Raw genomic sequence first — 22,386 nt, 5'->3', positions numbered from 1 at the left:
AGCCGGGATCGGGCGCGGAGCTCCGGGCTCTCGCTGCCTAACTCCTCGGCATTCAAGCCACGCCATGATATGATATGATGATAAAGACATTTGTACAGCGCACGTTCACCAACGGCTTCATGGCGCTTTGGACAGGCAAAGAGAAAAGACTACAGGCAGGGAAAGTCAATCAAACGGAGATCAGTCAAAAGCTTGGGTAAACAACCAGGTCTTCAAGGCCCTTCTGAATGAGTGATAAGAAGGGATAAGACGAAGATCGGGAGGCAGGGAATTCCAAAGGTGGGGAGCTTGGAAGGCGAATCTTAGTCCTCCAAGCCTTTTCCGTTTGAACGAACAAACGGACAGCAAATTGGAGCTGGAAGAACGGAGAGCTCGGACGGGAGTATAGCGATGAAGGCGAGAGGAAATGAAGGACGGACCTTGATGAGTCAAGGCCTGGTAAGTCAAGCAGCCCACCTTGAGGAGGCTGTGCTGGACCACAGGGAGCCAATGCAGGCTCCTCAGAAGAGGTTTGGCAGAACTGGTCCTGGGCTGACGAAAGACCAGTCTAGCCGCTTGATTTTGAATGAACTGAAGTTGATGAGACTGGTAGAAGGGAATTCCGATGTACAGTGAGTTCCCATAGTCAATACGGGAGATAACCAAACCCAGCATAACTTGAACTAGGGCCTCATGCGTGAGGAATCTGCTAATCTTTCTAATGCGGCGAAGATGAAAAAAGCATGTCGACATCACAGATTTAATTTGGGATTTCATGGTCAGATCCTCACTGATGGTAATTCCAAGGCTCTTGACCGAGCTCACCGGGCAGGGGGCACTTCTGAGGGAATGTGGCCAGAAGCTGGAAATCCAGGGGTTACCAGGAGGTCCAGTGAGTACGAGCTCGGTCTTTCCAGGATTGAGTTTGAGCTGGTTTGTACTCATCCAGTTGCTAATGAATGACATAGTTGACTGGAAATTCTCAACTGAGGCAGGGGAGGAATCGATGTTAAAAATAAGTTGGAGGACATCCTACTCGACCCCCACGTTATAGTTGACTGGTTACTGGTGTGCAGCTGTATTTGATGTGGATTAAAATATTTCTTATTAAATAATTATTATTTGTTGTTTATTAATATTAATTGGAGAATTACGTTTATTGTGTAATACTTAAAGTTATTTCTGCTGAGTTAGCGATTTCGATTTTAAAAACATGTCAATTGCTGTCTTTTTAAAACTTAAATAGAATGTTAATCTATAATACATAATGAAATATTAAACATTAAAGCTTGATATGTACTGCAGATAATGTGTGTTTGATATCATTAGCGTGACTTTTGTTATATATAAATATGAACACATGAAAGTAAGATAATTTTCCACATTGTAAGTTATATACTTTATTAATTTTACATATTTTTCAACTTACATATTTTAAAATATCACAGATTATTATTTTAATCATATATATATATTAATATTTGGTATAATTTCTTATTCTATTTCTTTTTTATATGTATTTCAATAATTACAAATAGAATGTAAAATTATTATTTTGGTATTCACTTCTTATTTATATTCATTTATAAAACATGTACTAATTATCTTATGTTAATACTTTAGTAAGGAGTAGTTTCTGTCCTGTAACTCCAGTTCTGTAGTAGGGGTATCTCTGTTATAGTCATAATCTAGTGAATAGTCCCGCCCATGTGCGTGGACCCCGGAGCAATCAAAAATAATCTCTTACAGTGTCAAAAAATGCAGAAAATGCATAGACACTTAAGAGAGAATTTAAAGACAGATAATGCAGCCAAAAAGGCTACACTGTCCAGTACTTCAACTAGAAATTCCACCACAAAATCCACAAAACAGCAAAGCCTGTACAGATTTCCCTTGCTTAACAGCAAAATCCCTCAGGAATGATAGAGAGAAGAACCTGGACAGACAAGCCCCATAGGCTGCCATTATGTGGCTTAATTAGGATACTGTGCCTTTAAGGAACCTTCCAGAACCTTCTCTCAGTATCCCAGAATGCATAGCAGGTCCAACTTAGCCTCAGTTCTTTTCGAAGGCGTAGAAAACGCCAGACCTGTAGCATTATGATCATGAACAACACTCCACCGGGGAGGCGGGAGGGCGCTTATGACTATAACAGAGATACCCCTACTACAGAACTGGAGTTACAGGACAGAAACTACTCCTTCTGTAGTAGGGGATCTCTGTGTATAGTCATAATCTAGTGAATAGAATGGCAAGCCCATCCCCACACCAAGCGGCGGTGGAGAGTAAAATAACGCCACTACTGTGCGAACAGATTCCGCAGCGAAGCCTGCCCAACCTGAGCGTCTGTCCTGGCATCAGAATCCAGGCAGTAATGCTTAGCAAAGGTATGGACCGACTTCCAAGTGGCCGCCTTGCAGATCTCTGCAATGGGAACATTACGGAGCATAGCTGTCGTAGCAGCCTTGCCCCTGGTGGAATGAGCCTTAGGTTTGCCCCCTAAGGTCTTATTAGCTTTGCAGTAACACAACTGAATGCAGGACACAATCCACCTAGAGATGGACTGTTTAGAGGTAGCAAGACCCGTCCTGACTGAACCATAATTGATGAACAATTGGTCTGACCTACGAACATCTTTAGTCTTATCAAGATAAAACTTTAGCACCCTCCGCACATCCAGGGAATGTAAAGACCTTTCCGCCGGAGATGAAGGATTCTGAAAGAACGTAGGCAAAGTGATAGTCTGATTGATATGAAAATCAGAAACAACCTTGGGAAGAAACTTAGGGTGAGTACGCATAACAACTTTAGCATTATGAAATACAGTATAAGGTTCCTGGCAACACAATGCCTGAATCTCACTCACCCTGCGGGCCGATGTAATGGCCACGAGGAACGCCGCCTTCCAGGACAGGTGCTGCAACGAAGCCTTATGAATGGGTTCAAAAGGCTCCTTCATCAATCTGGACAGCACCACATTCAAGTCCCATGAAGGCGAAGGAAGCCTGACAGGAGGGAACACTTTCTTCAAGCCTTCCAAAAAATCTTTGATCACAGGGATCTGGAAAAAGGAAGTCTGTGAAGGGCCTTTCCTGTAGGCAGTCAAAGCAGCCAGATGAACCTTAATGGAATGGACATTAAGGCCCGACTGCGCCAGATGAAGCAGATATGGAAGGATGACATCTTCCTTGCATGACGTAGGGTCATAGTTCTTAGACTTGCACCAGATGCAAAACCTCTTCCACTTGTAAGCATAGGAAGTCCTAGTGGAAGGTCGCTTAGCCTCCTTCAGTATGCCCATACAATCCTCTGGGAGATTCAGATGGCCATATTGCACTATTTCAGGAGCCATGCCGCCAAACTCAAAGACGAGAGGTTGGGGTGCACCATCCGCCCCCCGAACTTCGTGAGAAGGTCCGGCCTGCACGGCAGCTTCATGTGAGGAAGGAGAGAACGGTGAAGCAGGTCCGTGAACCACCACTGTCTGGGCCATTCCGGGGCAATCAGAATCATTCTCGCCCTGGATTGAGACAGCTTGATGAGAACCGCCGGAATCAGGGGAATTGGTGGAAAAGCGTACAGAAAGCTGTTCGACCAGTTGATCCATAACGCGTTCCCCAGCGTCCCTGGTTGGTAGTACCTGGAGGCGAAGCCTCGGCATTTGCTGTTTTCGGCGGTGGCAAACAGATCTACGTCTGGCGTTCCCCACCTTGCGAAGACTTCTCCTAGTACTTTGTCGTTTATGACCCATTCGTGATTTTCCTGCACGATTCTGCTCAGTTCGTCTGCCTGAACATTCTGCACACCTGGCAGATGGGTGGCCGTTATCGACAGTCCTCGAGCCAGAAGCCAGTGCCAGATCGCCTGCGCCTCCTGCGACAGAGTGCGCGATCTCGAGCCCCCCTGCTTGTTGAGGTAATACATCGTTGTCGTGTTGTCCGTCTGAACAAGCAGAGAGTTGGTCTGAAAGGACGGATGAAAGGCCTTCAGTGCCAAGTGAACAGCTCTCAGTTCCAGGAAATTGATGTGGTACGTGGACTCCGTCGGGGACCACGTCCCTTGAATTTGCAGGTCTCCGGAATGCGCCCCCCAACCTTGGAGAGACGCATCCGTCACGATGGTCTGTGCGGGAATGTCCTTGTGGAAGGGAACGCCTCTGAGGAGATTCTCCTTCGAGCACCACCACTTCAGAGACTGAAGAGCATGTAGAGACAGTCGTATCCTGTCGTCCCAAGAACCTCTCCTCTGGTCCCACTGATCCTCCAAGCACTCCTGCAGAGGTCTCATCTGTAGCCGTGCGTGAGGAGTGAGAAAGATGCAAGAGGCCATCGATCCCAGTAGAGAAGACACGGTCCTCACAGTCGTAGACGGAGTTTTCATGAGAGCCTGAGCCTTCCGAACGAACGTCGCTCTTCCGAAGGAGACACGCTTGCTGACAGCGTATCGATGGAGGCCCCCAAGTACTGGATGCACTGCACCGGAATCGGGACCGACTTGGACATGTTGATGTGCAACCCCAGCTTGTTCAAGAGAACGCACGTCTTCTGGAAGTGTGCTCGAGCTTCCGAGAAGGAGGAGGCTTTGATCAACCAATCGTCCAGGTACGGGTAGACAAACACCTTGTTCTTCCTCAGGTGTGCCGCTACCACTGCCATACATTTTGAGAATGTCCTGGGTGCAGACTTCAGTCCGAAGGGTAGCACCGTGTACTGATAGTGATTGGTGCCGACTTGAAAGCGCAGAAATTTTCTGTGTTTGCATGCAATGGGCACGTGGAAGTATGCGTCCTGTAGATCTATGGCACACATCCAGTCTCCCCGTTGCAGCTGAGGGTAGATCTGATGCAACGACAGCATGCGAAACTTTTCTCTGCGAATCCACTTGTTTGCCTGCCGCAAATCCAGAATTGGCCTGAACTCGTTTTTGTCCTTCTTGCGGACAAGAAAGAACCGAGAGTACAGACCTCTTCCTCTTTGAGACAGAGGTACGTCTTCGATCGCCCTTTTCCTTAGCAGAACGTCCGCCTCCGTCTGAAGCTCGCGCAGTTGATACTGCGAGCTGACGGGAGGAATCGATGGAGGAGGGCTGGTGAAACGTAGACTGTATCCATTGCAAACAATATTCAGCACCCACTTGTCCTGAGTAATTTTTCTCCACTCTGCCAGAAAAAGTTGAACGCTTCCCCCCACCGGAGCGGGTAACGGACGAGGGGGAAGTAACAGCTCAGGGACGGGACCCGGCCGGGCCCTTGGTCGCGGTAGAGGACTGTTGACGACCTCTACCACCCTGTCGCTTCTGGAAGGGCTGCCTGTACTGCTGCTGCTGCTGCCGCTGTTGATGTTGACCAGCAGACTGCCCCCTTCCACGACCCTGCGCCCCAAACCGACGTTGGTACTGTCGGGAGGGTTTCTTTTCCTTGGGCTTCTCCAAGCCCACTGCCGTCAGGGTCTCCGCTTCGGCCTTCATCCTGGCCATCTCATCATCCGCGTGCTTCCCGAAGAGGGTATCTCCGGAAAACGGGAGATTCGCCACGCGTTGCTGTGCCTCCGGTTTCAACGGTCAACCTGAGCCAAGCATGGCGTCTCTGGTGAATCCCGTGGCAATATCCGTGCGCGGACAGCAACGATATGTCTGCTGCGGCGCCGATGGCCTGATTAGAGACCAACATCCCCTCCTTGACGATCTCCACGAAGTCCTCCTTGCGGTCTCGAGGGACGAGGTCTGCGAACTGCTCCATCGAGTCCCAAAGGGACCGGTCGTAACGTCCCAGCAAAGCCGAGTCACTGGCTGCCTTCATGGACGAGGCGGATGTCCCACACGCCTTGCGACCAGCAGAATCGATCCACCGGCTCTCCTTGTCCGGAGGCACCGTGGACGCAGGGGAGGTGGCATGAAGCTTCCGAGCAGCAGTCACGATGACTGAATCCGGTACCGGGTCCTTCCTCAAGAAGGCTGGGTCTGAGTCCGGAGCCCTGTACTTTTTCAGTATCCTGGAAGGTACAGATTTCACCGTTGCCGGCGTCAGGAATAGCTGTTCGGCGGGCTCAAGGAGCCCCGGCACCAGAGGTAACAGGGGGCGAGACAAGTGCCTTTTGTGTAAAGTCTCAAAGATTACCGAGGTAGAAGCCGTAGGTGCTTCAACCTCAATGCCCAACTTCGCCGCACCACGCAGGAGAACCTCCTGAAATGTGCTAATATCGTCTATCGGAGACACCCTAGTCTCCGGCGAATCGGACAGCGTGGGCGAGTAGGAACGGGTCCCAGATGGAGAACGTGACCTGGACCGACGTCTCTTGTGATGATGCCTGGATCGTGATGAAGATCCGCGGCCACTCCTCGATTTGTCCCGTCTCCCCGAGCGAGACCTCGACCTCTTGGGCCTCGGACGCTCCTTCGGCCTCCCAGGGTCAGGAGCTCCAGGCTTCTTAGGAGTCTTCTTCGGAGGCGTCGGGAACTTAGGCATCGACACCTCCCTCGGTGGGATCGGGGGTGGAGGCGCAACCGGACGCGGGTCCCGCGGAGCCGGCTTCGGAGGCGGGGTAGGGGCCTTCGGAGGAGGACCCTTCGGCACAGCCGGCCGCGGAGGAGGCGTAGACGGCTTCATCGGAGTATCCACCCCGGAATGCGCCGGTCCCGGCGAGCCATCACCTCTACCAGAGAGTGGGGAGCCCCCCACAGTCCTGGGCCTGTCCTTAGGACCTCCAGACGCTGAAGACCGGCGTCCAGACGACGACCGATGTCCCCTCGACGTCGAACGGTCCTTCGGCGTCGACCGAATCACACTCCTCGACGTCGAACCGTGTCTCCGTCTCGACGTCGACCCCGACCAGATCGACGAGCCGCGAAACCTCGACGACGGGCGATGGTGCCTCGACGGCGACCTCGACCTCCTCGCCGGTCTCGACGTCGACTTCCTGGATCGCTTCGACGGCGACCCTTTGGACCTTCTCGACGTCGACCTCTCCGACCTTCTCGACGTCGATCTCCTCGACCGTCTCGACGTCGGCCTTTTGGAATGCTTCGACGTCGACCTCTTCGGCGCCGGAGATGCCTTTCGTCTCGACGGCGACCTTGACGACGAGGATCCCCTCGACGATGATGTCCTCGACGGCGAACGGCGGTGTCGCCTCGACGGCGAGCGCCGACGCCGGGCCCTCCGATGTCGATCACTCGACGCCGACAGCGACGACGAGGATATCGACACCGGCTTCGACGGCGGCCGGAACACGTTCCTCGACGTCGACGGGTGACGTTTTCTCGACCCAGAGCCCTGGGGAGACCTGGAACTGGCCGTTGACCGTCCCCTCGACGTCGTGGTCAGCGCAACTGACCCAGACGGAGACCTTGGGCGAGGGCTGGTCTTCCTGCCCCTGGGGAGCCCCCCAGAGGCCTCAGCATGGGTAGAAGGAGCCCCTCCTGACCCACCTCGTGCCTTCAGCTTTCTCTCCTCAAGTCCCTGAAGCCTGATCTTCTTCCTCTCCTTCAGGGTCCTTCCAGAGAAGCTTCTGCAGATCCTACACTCCTCAGGGATGTGGGAAGAGGGAAGGCAGAGAATACAGACCTCATGGGAGTCTGTCTTGGCCTTCTTTCTTGAGCACTCAGGGCATTTGTCGAATAATGCAGGCATTATGGACAAAAAAGAGTGCAGAAACACAGAAAGAAAGTCACCAAAGTACTTTAAAAGTACCAAAAATCGAAATCAGTGTAAAACACTAACAAAAACCCTTGAAAGGGAGAGCTCAATGCTCCAGGGTCCTGCTTGCAGGAGCCGGAAAAAAGAACTGAGGCTAAGTTGGACCTGCTATGCATTCTGGGATACTGAGAGAAGGTTCTGGAAGGTTCCTTAAAGGCACAGTATCCTAATTAAGCCACATAATGGCAGCCTATGGGGCTTGTCTGTCCAGGTTCTTCTCTCTATCATTCCTGAGGGATTTTGCTGTTAAGCAAGGGAAATCTGTACAGGCTTTGCTGTTTTGTGGATTTTGTGGTGGAATTTCTAGTTGAAGTACTGGACAGTGTAGCCTTTTTGGCTGCATTATCTGTCTTTAAATTCTCTCTTAAGTGTCTATGCATTTTCTGCATTTTTTGACACTGTAAGAGATTATTTTTGATTGCTCCGGGGTCCACGCACATGGGCGGGACTATTCACTAGATTATGACTATACACAGAGATCCCCTACTACAGAAAGGTATTTGTACTCGAATATCTGTTACTAAAGCGTATTCATTTTTTGATGTAATAATACATTTATTAATAGTCTTTTTAACTTTTCCAAGTTTCTTATGTTATGGTAAAGACTTTTTTCCTTTTTTTTTTTATGTAACTAACATTAGCACGGATAACATTATTTAGGATAATGATTGCATTTGGAAGACTGTTTTAACGCCATTGCTGCAAGAATGTGATCGACTCACAATTAGTCAGTACTCCCACCCACCTATTTTGTGAACCGACTGCCTTTGAGTCATGTGTAAACCTCTCTATTTTATAAACACTTGTGCTGCAGCCTGGAAAAGGTCTGCATCACAAGCTTTAATCTGAACAGGTTTGTTTTAAAACATCCCTACAGCCCATGCTAGTCACAGCATGGAAGTATGTCCATGTGGTACACCAATTGAGGATTCCACCATTGAGTATGTATATGTTTGTTAGAAACTCTGATCGTGACCCGAACAAACAAAATTACTACCAGCTTTATAAATGTAGAAAAAGCTGTATGAAATGCATGGCTGAACGTTGCATCGTAATCCATTGTGGTTGAATGCAAAACGATCTGCAACCATGGTCCTTACGCATATTGAAATCTGTTGCTCGTTTGATGCTTTTTCCTATCCCATCTCACCAAATGCAGCCTGATGTGGATCTGTCTGACTGCTTCGACACATCTCTGTACTAAATACACCCACGGTACTATAGATATTTCTATTGGCCCCATTGTATTCAAAGTTAAAAAAAATGATGTCAATGCTGGTTTTTAAATTTTATTATTTCTGATATTATCACTTTCAATATTTTTTCTTCACATTATATTTTCATTATTTAGTCTCAATGTATGTATTTATAAACACATTTTTAGTGATATTTAGAATTTTTTAAGTGTTTTATTTTCTTTAAATTATAATCCAATGTTTGTAATGTTCCACTTAATGTAATATTAAGCAATAAACGTTAACCTTATGCAAAACAATTATTTCACTGTTCTTGCACTTATTACTGTTGCAACACTACATTTTACCTCTACATCAAATAACACTTTTTATAATGTTCACGCTGCTTGGAATTGGAAAACTTAATTTCACCCATCCACAATCCTACTTTCCCACTAACGTCTGTATGGTTTATCCTACAATTTACATGTTTCAGTTTTCAAATTTTGCTCTCAATAATATTGTATTTATCCCGATTATACCATGTAAAATTAAAAATGTTTATACTATATAATCGAAATCCTTTTAGGTATATGATTATGTTTCTTATTACAGACAACTTGCAAATATAGAAGTTTTTAAATATGTTTTTTTTTTATAAAAAAAATTCTTAGCATGTTTTGTAGGATTTAATAAAAAATTTTAATAACAAAAAAACACATCTTTCATTTTTATAATTTTTTAGAATATTGGAGATGTATGTGGGACAGTCGGAGCATGTCAATGGATAACATTTTCCCCATTGTATTTACCTAAATAACTATATTTCTGCTTTGCTTTCTCTAACTAAATAACTAAATATAAGTATATAAATATATATATAGACATTCATGTATATCTCTCTCTCTCTATATATATATATATATATATATATATATATATATATATATATATACATATATAGGTACATTTATATGAAGCCAAATTTGCTTTATTCGAGGTAAAAACTCATAAAAGCATAATACATTTAAAAACCATTTTGGTCCATAATAAAATGGATTTACAGAAAAAAGAAAGTCATTTACACAAAAAAGTTTTAAAAGAATAAAGCGTCATGGCTTCACAAATATTAAAATCAGTAATAAAAACATACAGTGTTATAATTATAAAACCAGTAAATACCCAGAGTAGGTGGTCAAAGCATTCCACTTGGCTAGGGGGGAAGATGCCTAGCTTGATCTCAGCAGACCTACATTTACAATAAGAATTTCTTTCTGATGGACCATGACCACCCCAAGAATTTGGCAACCGCCACAGAAATAACAGGCAAAGTGCTGGTGCAGATTATTCTTAAAGCCACCTTGCTCTCTCTCGTACCAAGCTGTTTGCACATCGCCCTTAGACAAACGCATCGAGGGATTGAATAGGCCCCACAAACAAAAAGAAGATGGGCAATAGACTCGATTTCACTATTACAAGCTGAGCAAACATTGGAATTAGCTTCTGCCCATCTTCCCATCAGCTATCTAATTGGGAGCGACCCCACTCTAAGCTGGAAATAAAGTTTCCTGTCCTCAGGCTTAGTTATTATGTCCCAATAGGGCTCCAGGGACGGGGAAACTTTTACTTCCAAGAAACGGCCTTCCATGGAGGAGGGGTCTGCATCATTCCAATTCCGGTGGGCTACCATTTCCCAGTACTTTGCTTTTAGAATGTCTTTTGACGGGAACTGGGCTAGCTCTGGGTTCTCCCACAACCCCTTCATGTCCATTTTCTCCAGTGTTCTGGACAATTCCTTTAGCCAGCCTATCATATGGAATTTATCAGTTTTAACTACATCCAAAAAAACCCGCGCATAATGAGAAAGTTCAGGAGTGACCCAAATACGACGCCAATATAAAATGGGTCGTAGTCTAGCCATGTCTGATATGGCTTTCCTACCTAGTTCATAGCGCAATGGCTTCATGGGTGTGCTTTTAGGGAGGCCAGTAAGATTACGCAGGAATTTGTTTTCAGCAAGTGTTAACGGGGCTAAATTGTCATAATCCCAAAGCTCGGCACCGTAAAGTGCCGAGCTGAGTGCTTTAGCCTCGTACACTTGAAGTGCTGGCAGAATCGGTTTAGTCAAAGATTTTTTATGCTCAGCACTTATAGCACCTGCATTTTGACGGAGTTTGAGGGCCGCCATTTCTGTGTGCTTCCCCCACTTTACGCCCTTTGCTATGTGGATACCCAGGTAGACGAAGTCTGAGACCATTTCCACCTTTTGGCCATCCATATAAAAATTCCCTTTGAAGCTGGCATGTGGGTTAAATACCATAAGCTTTGTTTTGGTTACGTTGACTTCTAGCCCACGATCAACACAAAAGCCCTCAAAAATCCTCAGGGCATGCTGTAGTCCACTAGGGGTTTTGGACATAATGAGCGTGTCGTCTGCAAATAATAGAATTGGCGTTTTCACTCCATCCAAAGTGGGAGCATCTACGGCTCCAGACAACATAAGCTCCACTACACCGTTAATATATAATGAGAAGAGCGTGGGGGCCATGGCACAGCCTTGGCGTACCACCCGCTGTACCGGAAACTCAGCGGTGACTTGCCCATGCCTCCCCCACTGAATTTTTGCAGTTTGACTCATGCAGTCTCATCGCAAATGACAGAATTTCCAGCGGCATACCCATCTCGGCTAACACTTTCCACAGCTGTGACCGAGGAACTATGTCGTAGGCTGCTCGAAGGTCGATAAAAGCAGCATAGAGGCTACCCTTCCCTAGCTGCACTGTCTTCCAGTGGAGTAGCGTGAACCTGAATATTTGTTATATGGTGCTAGTAAGCTTACGAAAGCCTGCTTGGTAGGATGACAAAACATTGTTTTCTTCTGCCCAAATCATAATTTTTGCTAGGGTCATTTTACCTATCACCTTTTGTACCGTATCTATTAGGATAATAGGCCTGTAATTCACAGGGAGTGTTTTGTCTCCTTTCTTATACACAGGGATTATTACAGCCCCAAGCACCTCCGCATTGGCCAGCTCCAATATGTACCTGCCCCATCGCGTTTTATCATACAGAAAAACATCAGCAGGAACCCCATCAGGTCCGGGAGCCTTCCCCCTTGGGACTGAATCCAGAGCTACTGCTACATCTGTGTTATTGAAAGGAGGGACTAAAAATATAGCAGTGTCTACAATTTCCCTAGTCTTATCCTCAGGGCGGCATGAATATTGGGGTCCAAAGTATTCTAACCAACTGCTCTGCTCAGTCGGTGGTTTGGGGAGACCTCCTTTCCCCCATTTAACGATACTCCAAAATAATCTGGAGTCCTTGGCAATGCTGGCAGCTTTGAGGTCTTGCCAGCGCTGGTCGTCCCATTGCTTCTTGGCCATATATATGCTGGCCTTGTACTTCTGTCTTGCTTCCCTAATGACCATTGGGTCTCTATTTTTAATTGCTGTTCCCAGAGAAGATCTTGCCATCCTACAAGCCTCGTTATACCACCCCGTTATTTTTTGGCGATTATTCTTGCCTTAAGAATGGGGGACTACCTTATAAAAATGTCCCTTTCTAGATTCAAAAAAAGTCACAGTGCAGATCAATATTTTTTCCAGTTCATTTCCACTCTCAGTTCCTATCCTCAATATGGTTTCCATAGCAGAAGTAGTTTTATCCAGGTCTTCACTAATGCTCTTTAGCACCTCGCTCTTCGTCATAATTTGGGGCCACTTAACCTGCCTCATGTCATTCGTTGGAACGATCTCTGCTAGAACCTCTTCGGCGATTCCTTGTCCCTCCAGGTACCCCCCCCCCCTTATGAGGTGAGTAATACACAAGGTGTTGTGATCACTCTCCTGTCTACTAACCACCTTCATGTCGCTCATCAGGTGCCAAATTGGCAGGTTGCAGATAGCATAATCAATCCTGCTTTGCGAGCGGCCGTTGTCGAAGGTGTTCTGAGCCCCCTTTCGCTACATATAGCGTTCATCTGGATTATGCTTTATGTCCATCTGCCTACCGGTTTTAAGTCCAGTTTGGGGATCCCCCACTCGGAATCCACATCTTCCCCAGAGTACCTGTCACCTACTGAGAGGAGTTCAAAGGTCATATTCAAGTCCCCTGCAATTAGTATGTTGCTCTCACTTGGTTGAGCGCCAATCACCTGGGATTTCCCACCACCCGACCCTCTTACGTACAAATTGTAGATGTCTAATGTATACCCCAAAGCCATGTTTAGCCTGATCAACTGGATGTCATTATTCACAGTAGGGAGCTCTATTACTCTATCAAAGAGTGCCTGTCGGGCCCAGATGGTTAAACCCCCTTTCGGCCGGCCCTTGGGGCCCTTTAGCGCTGGCACGAATAAGGTAAAAAAAAAAAACCAAAAGGCGCAAGGGCTCGCAGGCCCACGTGTCTTGAAAAATGCAAACATCGAAACCATTTATAAAGGAAACCCATTCGGGTGAATGCATTCTAGAGCCCAATACCGCTATATTCCATGGATACTATTTTGCCCCCAGCCCTACTAGATTCGCACCACAGCGCTGGGGGGGCTAGAGTCTGGACACTTGGGCCATGTACACTTATGGGAATTCAGACCTCCGGCTGCCCCTGGGCTAGAGACACCATGTCCCATCCCTCCAACATCACTGGGTACTTCAATCTTTGCTGCAGTAGATCCTGACAAACCCACATAATCAGTCTCTTTTACTATAATTCAATTCGCTTGGTGCTCCCTATCTCTGTGCCCCTGGTGTTCTTTGGTCATTTCGTCCGTCCCCCTTTTGGGTAGTCAATAATGGAATTGAGCCTAGATCTATTAGACCCATGCCTATTATCCTTGACTAAGGGAGGCAAGAATGGAAAAGGGAGCATCTTTCTCAGCTGTATACTCGAATGTATAGGGGGGGCTTGATCTGAATTCTAGCATGAACAGATTCTCAGCTAGGTTATCGGAAGACAAAGTTAGTTCAACAACATCATGAGTGGCCCCAGGATGGCTGAATCTCCTAGCTTTGACTAGGTCGTCCCTAATAACCGATCGACACCCTCTGACATTCCGCAGCCAGTGAATGGCCTTGTTAGTCAGGGAGTCTACCCCTTCCCTTGGGCAATCAGGTCTCTCTTTGCCTTGCCCCCCATTGGAGCCCCTCTGTGTCCTCTGGACGCTGGCGCTAGGCTTATTTACTGCCTTGGTTTGGATCGTGGAGTGGTCTGCCCTATTGTTGGTAGGAATAGGGGTATTACATATACTTGTCACTTCCCCCTCTGCATAATCAGCCCTATGCATTTTGCTACTTGTGGGAACGCTTTTCCCTACTAATGGGAGGGAACCTTGAGAAAGTTTAGTTGGATAGGCAGTAGCTGTCTTATGAGAAACCCCGGGTTGAAACCTAGGGTCACCTAGATTGTTTTTTGTAGTTACAGCTAAATTAATTATTACATTTTTCATGCCCTCAATCTCGTCCCTAAGTAGTGAGACTAGATTAACTAAATCACTAATAGTTCCTAGGCTGTCTCTTGGGGTTATGTGGCCACAAGCATCATTTATGACTACTATAGGGGAGGTGTTCTTTCCACTACTAGGGGTATCTTTTTCTATCTCCTGTTGAATCTCTGCCAGTACCGTGAACCTGTTTGAGCATTGAGTTGGAATAATATCGATCACAGGTAAAACCTGGAAATTTTCCTCGCTTTCACCAGTAGGGATAACCTTTACCCTTTCCCCCTTTGTGTAACCTTTTTACCCTTGTTGTTTCAGAGCAGTCATACTCGATTTAGCACTGGCTCTGAACATTTCAGGGATAGTAATAGTAGGGCCTTCAACCTCTGATGGATTAGGCTTTGGACACCCTGAATCCTTAGCCGGCTCTAGGAATCCTAAATCAGAAGATAGGATTTCCTGGCAATCATCAATAATATTGTCCATAATGCAGTTCATTGCAGCATGCTTAGGTGTTCCCTTTACTTTCTTCTTTTTGCTCCGTTTCTGACGTTTGGCTGCCTCAATAGCACCCCCCCTCCTTCCATGGATTTCCCCTTAGCCATCCTCAGTCACAGTGGAGTATAAATCCCACACCCCTGGACGGATATAGGTTACAGTACGCTCTATATCTTTTGCGTACCTATGACTTGCCCAGTTACCTTGAGGAAGAAGGCTCGTAGAGGGCGTTAGAGGTGTGGCCCGGCCAGGCCCGTCCTCTGTCGCCCCCGGACGGCCCGCCCTTTGTCCGGGCTTCGTCCTGCGCTGCGGAAAACAGATACTGATGTAAATGACGGTGGGCGTGCCTCCGCACAGGGGGGATCACGCACGGGCCCTTGGACAATGGAGTCCCGTGCGGCGTGCAGGATGAGCCCTCCTCAGCAGTTTGGCAGGCACTGGATACTGGATGCAGAGCCCCTCCGGGGGCGGAGGCAGTTTAAGTGCTGCTGATACTTTCCACACGAAGCTACTAGATATTTAGAAGGATTTGTGTGTGTTTTAATTTTTGGAAGAAATGATAATTTTTTGAAATCTAAAAAAACATTTTGCAATTGGCTGTGTTACTACAATTGTGTTATCATTTGACTTATTTAAATGTTACTGTTGCTAATTTTCATTTTACAACATTTTTGAATACTTTTGGTAAAAACATAAAATTTGACTTCAAACATTCCTTAATGTATATCACTAGTATATCATTATTAAGTTTAACATATTCTTTCATAATATTGCAAAATGACGATATTTTGCGGTTTAACATTTCTTATGTAAACTCTACCTTACAAAGCTGTCTCGCTGACACCCAAAAGTAGTCAATGTGGAAATGTGTGCCATGGATCCATAAGGTCAAAGTGTACTCATTGGTCCCATTTAGGATGCCGGGCGGGCTTTGCCCGCCCCACACCCTTACGGAAGACGGGACAGCCCGCCTTAAGGGTGGGTGTCCCGAAGTCTGCATTAGGATGCGCCCACCACAGTGGCGGGCGCATCCCCATTTTTAACATTGTGGTGAGCGGTGCTCACTTCACCGCCCGCCACAATGTTAAAACTGAGTGCACGCATTTGCATAAACAAAGTGGCATGCACCGCGCGGTGCCTGTTGCTTTGTTTAGGCAAATGCTGGGGGGTACCACAGGTACCCCGTGTGCACACCCCACCCCTCACTCAGGTGGCCTGCAGGGGGCCCCCCCGAGTGAACACCACATGCCTTTCCGTGCCGGCAACGCCGCCACGGAAAGGCATCAATTTTTGCACATTGCAATAAGGCAAGGCGACCGGGGCAGAAAAGCGGCGGACGGTTTTTCCGTCCGCCACAGTCCCCCCCATACTAATATGGCGGGGGTGGATTTGGGAATGGCTGTTGAAAGGATTACCTCCACCAGACCAGCGGCGGCTACCGCCAGCTTGGCGGAGGCAATATGCCCGACATCGTAATGGGCCCCAAAGTTTTTCGTATGCGATCCATACAGATCTGCAGATACATTTTACAACTCATCCATTCAGATTTTGTATTCTGACATCCTTACTTACTTGGTATGTCCCCCACCTAAAAATGTTTTTTGACACTTCATGGGCTCTACATGTTGTCATTTTGTCAAAAGTGAGATTTACCCACTATAGGCATTTGTGGTGTTGTTGTTGCAAACACAGGCTCCCATCATACTGAATGACATTCCTCCTGAACATTTTTTGGAAGCATAGTATTCAGGCAGATTCAACTGTCGAACTCTAGTTTGTAAAATACCAAATAAAATATGTTTTGGGCCGCAATATTGCTGACTGATATTTTAATGATCTCATTGTTGTTTTGGCTAATAGGTCTTTAGAGAGAAAAAAATTAAAATACATTTTGATTTAAAGATGTCAAAATACTTAGGGTGGCGGGCGGACAAAGTCTGCCCGCCATTCTAATGAGGCCCTATCGGTATGCTGGACCGCCCGCCCTAAGGGCGGGGGTTCCGTTGGGGGAATCAGGATATGCCCGCCACAGTGGCGGGCACATCCTTCATTGTTAGAATTGTGGCGGGCGGTGCACTCTGCACCGCCTGCCACAATGCTAAAAATGCTTTCTCACATTTGCATATACAAGCGGCAGGCACCGCGCGGTGCCTGCTGCTTTGTACATGCAAATAAAGGGGGTACCTTAGGTACCCCCCTGTGCACCCCCACTTCTGCCTTCACCAGGGAGGCCCGCAGGGCCCCCCCAAAGCAAAGACCGCCTGCCTTTCCGTGGTGGCATCGCCGCCGCGGAAAGGCACCTATTCACACAAATCCAAATATGGCTGGCGGTGTCTGATAGACACCGCCACCATATGAACCCTTTTCCACCCCGGACGCAAGGCGACCGGGGCGGAAAAGTGGCGGGCGGTGTTTGCCTCCGCTGCGGTCCCCCCCACCATCGTAACGTGTCGGGGTGGAAAAGGGGTGTCGGGCGGGCATTTCTGTCGGGCGGATCGCCACCATGGCGTTGGCGATCCGCCCGACATCGTAATGGACCCCTTAGTGTCCATTTTTTAAAATTTCTTTTATTATTTATGGAACATAGATATAAATAATACATTTTTGATATTCTAATTTAGACATTGCAAACAACTTAAATTGAACAATTAGTGTTTTTTTCAAATGTTTAACAAAACATGTTTAAAAAAACTCGCTTTCCATCAGGCTTACCATGTCAGAAAGACTATGGGAAACCAAGCATCCTAATCCTAAAGGTGGAAACACCTTCCTATGGGACTACAGGCCGGTCTCTGAACGGCTTATGGGCTCCTGGAGCCAGTCGCAATCCAGCTGTAATGACAGGCCAGTTCAATTCTGACCGGCTGTATGGTAATCAGCTGGTCAGAAATGAAATGGGCTACCTCAGTTGTAAAGCCTCTGACCTAAGGTCGGAGGGTTTACAATAGAGATTGTCATAGGCCCCTTGGTCTCTAAATACATTTTATTTTAGCATTAAATTTCAATAATGTTTAATAGCACTTCTAGATTCACCTTTAGTGACAGGATATAGGGGTAATGGGCGGGGTATTATATTAATACCCAGTTAATACTTAATTTTTACCTACTAACTGAAATGTATTTTAGAGGGAAAAATGAATACAACAGTGAAATTTCAAGACATTTAATTTTTAAAACCACAATAATTATGAATAAATATTAATTACAGCGATACACTTTATTTTAGAGTCAGTAACAGGAAACAAAAAAAACCACTTTTTAATTTTTTTATTTGCAATTACTTGACAAATTGGCAGTTTGCAAAAATAGATATTTGTACAAGCCTTTATTACAATAAATAATATATATATATATTGTTTTAAATGGTAGTAGTTTCCCATGCGTTTAAATGGTGATAATGGTCCTTTTTTCCGTTGGTACGCAAAGTCAGACTCTCGCTCAGTGACGACTGGGAAACTGACCTTGTTGTTGCATATACAGATTGATACACCCAAGACAGTATAACGGAAAACCACAAATCACTTTTCAAATGTTTACTGTAAACTTTCCACTTATGGAAACAAAGGGGGCTACAATTGGTAGATAAATATGAAATAAAACTTTTACTTATGAAACCAGAACAACGAGCAACGCAGATATTTATATTATTGTAAACACATTAAGATTCTACCTCCTACATATCACGATTTCGTATTCGGTACTCTGAGAGCATAATGGGGTTATACCTCTGCATTTAATACTCAAAAGATTATTAATAACTACATTGGAACCCTTACAGCTTTAGTAAGGTTGCCTCTTCTGTTTGACAGCATTGTAAAGGTATCCATCTGAAGAATTAAACACATAGTACCTATTGGAAAAGGAAACGCATCAAACAAAAATTAATAAGTTAGTCAGTTTGCATATTATTCAGACCAAAACTTTTAACTTTGCTAACTTAAGGGCATAATTACGAGTATGGAGGTGGGAGGGGTGAGGGGGTTCCGCTGTACTGCAGATTACAACTAACAAAGTTTTATCTGTGCCAGTGGAACACCAGCTGCACAAGGGAACAGTGGTACCCTGTCAGTGGTGCAGGAGCCCCACAACACAATATACTGAGCAGGGACTGGCAAAGTCCCGAGCAGCATACTTGGAGTTCTTCCACCACCAGCAATTTCATGGCAGAGACCCACCATGAATAAGCTGGCGCTGCAAGAACTACAGGGCCCCCATGCCCTGGGAATACATTCAGGGGGCACAACATGCCCCCCCCCCCCCATGAATATATTTCCCCCAGTTAAAGCACAGCATGGAAGTCACAGTCCATGCCATGCTGGAACTTTTTGCCAGTTCCCACTGCAGTGCACCACCATGGGAATGGCCAAAGAACTTCAAACCATATTACAAGCTGCACATTTCCAACTCGTAATACAGTCGGCGGTGCTTGCGCAGCAAAGGCTGCATTGTGCCGTTGTTGCAGCGCTAAAGTCGTGATCAGGCCCTTAGTCATGTTTAGGAGGTTTTTATAAAATGCCTGTATGAAAGTGCCCCTTTTGTACATAGTTAGCCCCATGATTTGCCTGATAGCTGATGCAACTTTGAAGAGCACTGGGTTCCTGCTAACCAGGTTGCCAGTATTATTTCACAAAAATTATGTAAATGCCTAATTGTTCCACAATTGGCAAGGCCCTTTGCACCGCTGTAAGTCCCTAGTAAGGGGTACCTTTTGGTATGTAGGGCATGGGTCCTGAGGAGGGCCCCTTAGAGATGCAGCATGTATTGTCCTGCTACAAGGTTACTAGGTCTCTGAATGTACGCATTAAATTACTTGCTAAACTCACGCATGTGCACAGCACAGCAGTCAGCATTCCAGTCCACTGTACAGAACGGCTCTCCATAGCGGCTGCTGGTACTGCATACTGAATTACATGCCTAGATGCGCTTGTGTACCGGATAGTAGTTAGCATTCTAGTCACTGGCTGCTTTCCAGGGTTTCTGGACTAGACTGTCAATACAAACCACTTCCAGGTTACTTGACCAGCACGTCACACTCGAACTAAAGAGACACTCTGGCGGGAACGTATGCCCGACTGAGTTTCTCATCAAGTACGCTTTTCCTCCCTTCTCCGCCCCTGTCCCCGCAAAGCCCAGATATGTATTGCATGGATACCTTTTTTCAACATTTTTTTTTGCCATTTATTTTAATATACATCCATAATAATATAGTTGAGCAATTAGAGATAGATCACAATACAGCACTTCTTTGGCATATATAGTAAATTGTCCTGTACTAACTTTAGTTACAATTCGAAGAATACCATAGAGAAGGTTATCCATAAAAGTACTTACACATAAAATCAGTCTCATACGTTCAAGTCTTATTTCACCTGTAAGTTTTAGGAAAAGGTTATTTTGGTAAATGTATACAAAAAATTGGGAGTCAGCGGGCAATCCCGTTGTCTAAATGGTAATGTTATGCACACTTTCACTAGGAACCCACTTGGTTCTCTTCTGGTAAATTCGTAAACAATGATAGTCCATTCAATACGATTAATCTCGTTTCAAACTTTCATTTTTATTGATTTCATCTTTTTAATTACTTCGCATCCTTTTGTTTCCATGACATTTCACATTAACATTTCCCATTTACCCAATGCATTTCGGGTCTATGGTGACCCTTCTTCCGGGGTCTCTATTAGAAAATACAAGAAAAATGCAATCAGCCTCATAACCATCTCTATATATATGCAACATACAAATACATTAGTTAACACTCTATGTGTTTATATACAAACAAAAAAATCATATGGCAATCCATCCGTAGCCCAACTAAAAAATATTCACCCTGTTTCATTCTGATTTGAAACCGAAAATGACCGTTACATTTGCAAGAGCTTCTAGCGCGACTATAAGAAAGTTCTGCCTACGCGCTCTCAAACAGTATATCCTGCCTTGTTCCGTTAAAATTAATAAAAAGAAACCAAAGCTTCTCGAGCTTAACAAACGTCCTGCTTTTCGTTAGCGCTTACTTACTAGGAAATGCAAACGTCCTCAATTTCCGAAATGTCAACCAATCCGCTACTCCCACACATTTAGTGTAAGGCTATATGAAACTCTGTACACTGTGATTGGATAAACATGCGATCACGTGACCACAACCACGGACTCGTGTTCAGCCCTCATTTAATGTTTAAACAAATTCAAATAAATGTAAATAGCTGGTATGCAAAATGCCACGCTGGTATACCAGCGTGGCATTTTGCATACCAGCTATTTACATTTATTTGAAATTTCTTTAAGTGTTTTCAGACTAAACACTGGGTTAATGTTGCACAACAACGAATGGATTAAATAAGGAGAAGAAACAAAAAAAATCAGAGTGCTGGATGGACTCAATAAAGTTTTAGGTAAATGTATACAGTCACATATTATTTGTCAGTCTGTAAATATCAGACAGTTAATAAAAGAAAGCAATACAACTGGTGAATCATACTATGTAATTATCTAACAGCAGTGGAGCTAAGGGTTTTGAATTTGCTAATACGTTAAGCAGGCTGTGTGGGGCGTGTGCATGAGATACGTGGGGCCGGGTGGGCGCTAGACAACCAGTGGGTCATTATACACACATCTGGCCGTAGGTTCACAGTGTCCCCAAGTTTTATGTTTGAGCTGGGCAGTTTGTGCATTCCCTATCTGGCCATTGTCGTGTGGTACATCAGGGTCTGTTTGCAGTAGCGTTTTTATTTAGGCGTCATATCTTTTGTCATCTTCGCCGCTTGTTTTTGTTCCCCCTTCACTCGCCCCCTCGGTCGCTCCTGTCTCGGTCTGTGTTTTCACATGCCTCCAGTATATGTTACTGGAGGTCAGCAAGGGTGCATTGCCTCAATCCAAGCGCCAAGGAGGGGATTTGAGGTGTAGGGTTCAAAAGTGGGGAAAGGTGGAGGTTGATAGCGGGAGTTGGTGAGTCAGAGGCGAAGGGAGAGTTGTCTTTGTTGGAGTTGCAAGAAGGAAGGGAATTAAGGACAAATTTAGGGGGAGCTCGGTACAGATCAGGGCGGTATGGTAGAAGGAGAGGGGAGGATTGTGTGGAGTCCTGGGAATGTAGGAGGTTAGAGAGGAAAAGAGGGGTGGTGGTTGAGGAGGTCCTGTCGTCGAGAGGAGGTGGCTGTAGGGGAACGGGCATCTGGCAGAGTGAGGGGGGTTGGGAGAAAGAGAAATTGAAGAAAGGAAGTGGTTCTGCTGTGCCCGAGGGAGGGAAATGGAAGGGGTACCAAGGGGGTAGCACAGCATAGTTGGAGGAGAGGGTGGAAGGAGAGAGATGCAATGGGTTGGAGGACAAATCAGGGAGAAAAACGAGGGGAGGAGGGGGTAGAGGAGAGGGGTGATGGAGGAATAAGGGGGAGCGTAGTGAGGGTTAACCTCGGGAGAGGGTTGGAGGAGAGGTGGACTCAAAAGGGGGGTGGCATGTAGGAATATGGGTGAGGAAGATATTGGGGAACCGTGATGGTGCAGATTGGACGAGGAGCGTATTAGTTAGAGGTAAGGCTGAAGTGATGAATGGGAGGGCAAACTGTGAAGGGTGAGGAATAGGAGAGGAGGGCACAGGGGAGGGAAGAGGGCCT

The 22,386-nt window shown here is 46.0% G+C and overlaps 1 long non-coding RNA gene across 1 annotated transcript in view; it reads right to left on the bottom strand.

Moving 5' to 3' along the window:
- Window positions 1–18,078: 18,078 nt before the first annotated feature.
- Window positions 18,079–22,386, bottom strand: part of LOC144774200 (uncharacterized) — a 31,099-nt gene continuing 26,791 nt past the window's right edge. Inside the window, exons 2-3 of the long non-coding RNA XR_013600125.1 lie at window positions 20,114–20,151; window positions 18,079–18,632 (exon numbers count right to left, since the gene is read on the bottom strand). This is a non-coding gene — a long non-coding RNA (uncharacterized LOC144774200). The remainder of the gene's footprint in view (window positions 18,633–20,113; window positions 20,152–22,386) is intronic.

Source organism: Lissotriton helveticus, chromosome 1_1 (genome assembly GCF_964261635.1).
Source record: "Lissotriton helveticus chromosome 1_1, aLisHel1.1, whole genome shotgun sequence".
Lineage (NCBI taxonomy): Eukaryota > Metazoa > Chordata > Amphibia > Caudata > Salamandridae > Lissotriton > Lissotriton helveticus.
This window is presented reverse-complemented; position numbering and strand designations above follow the sequence as displayed.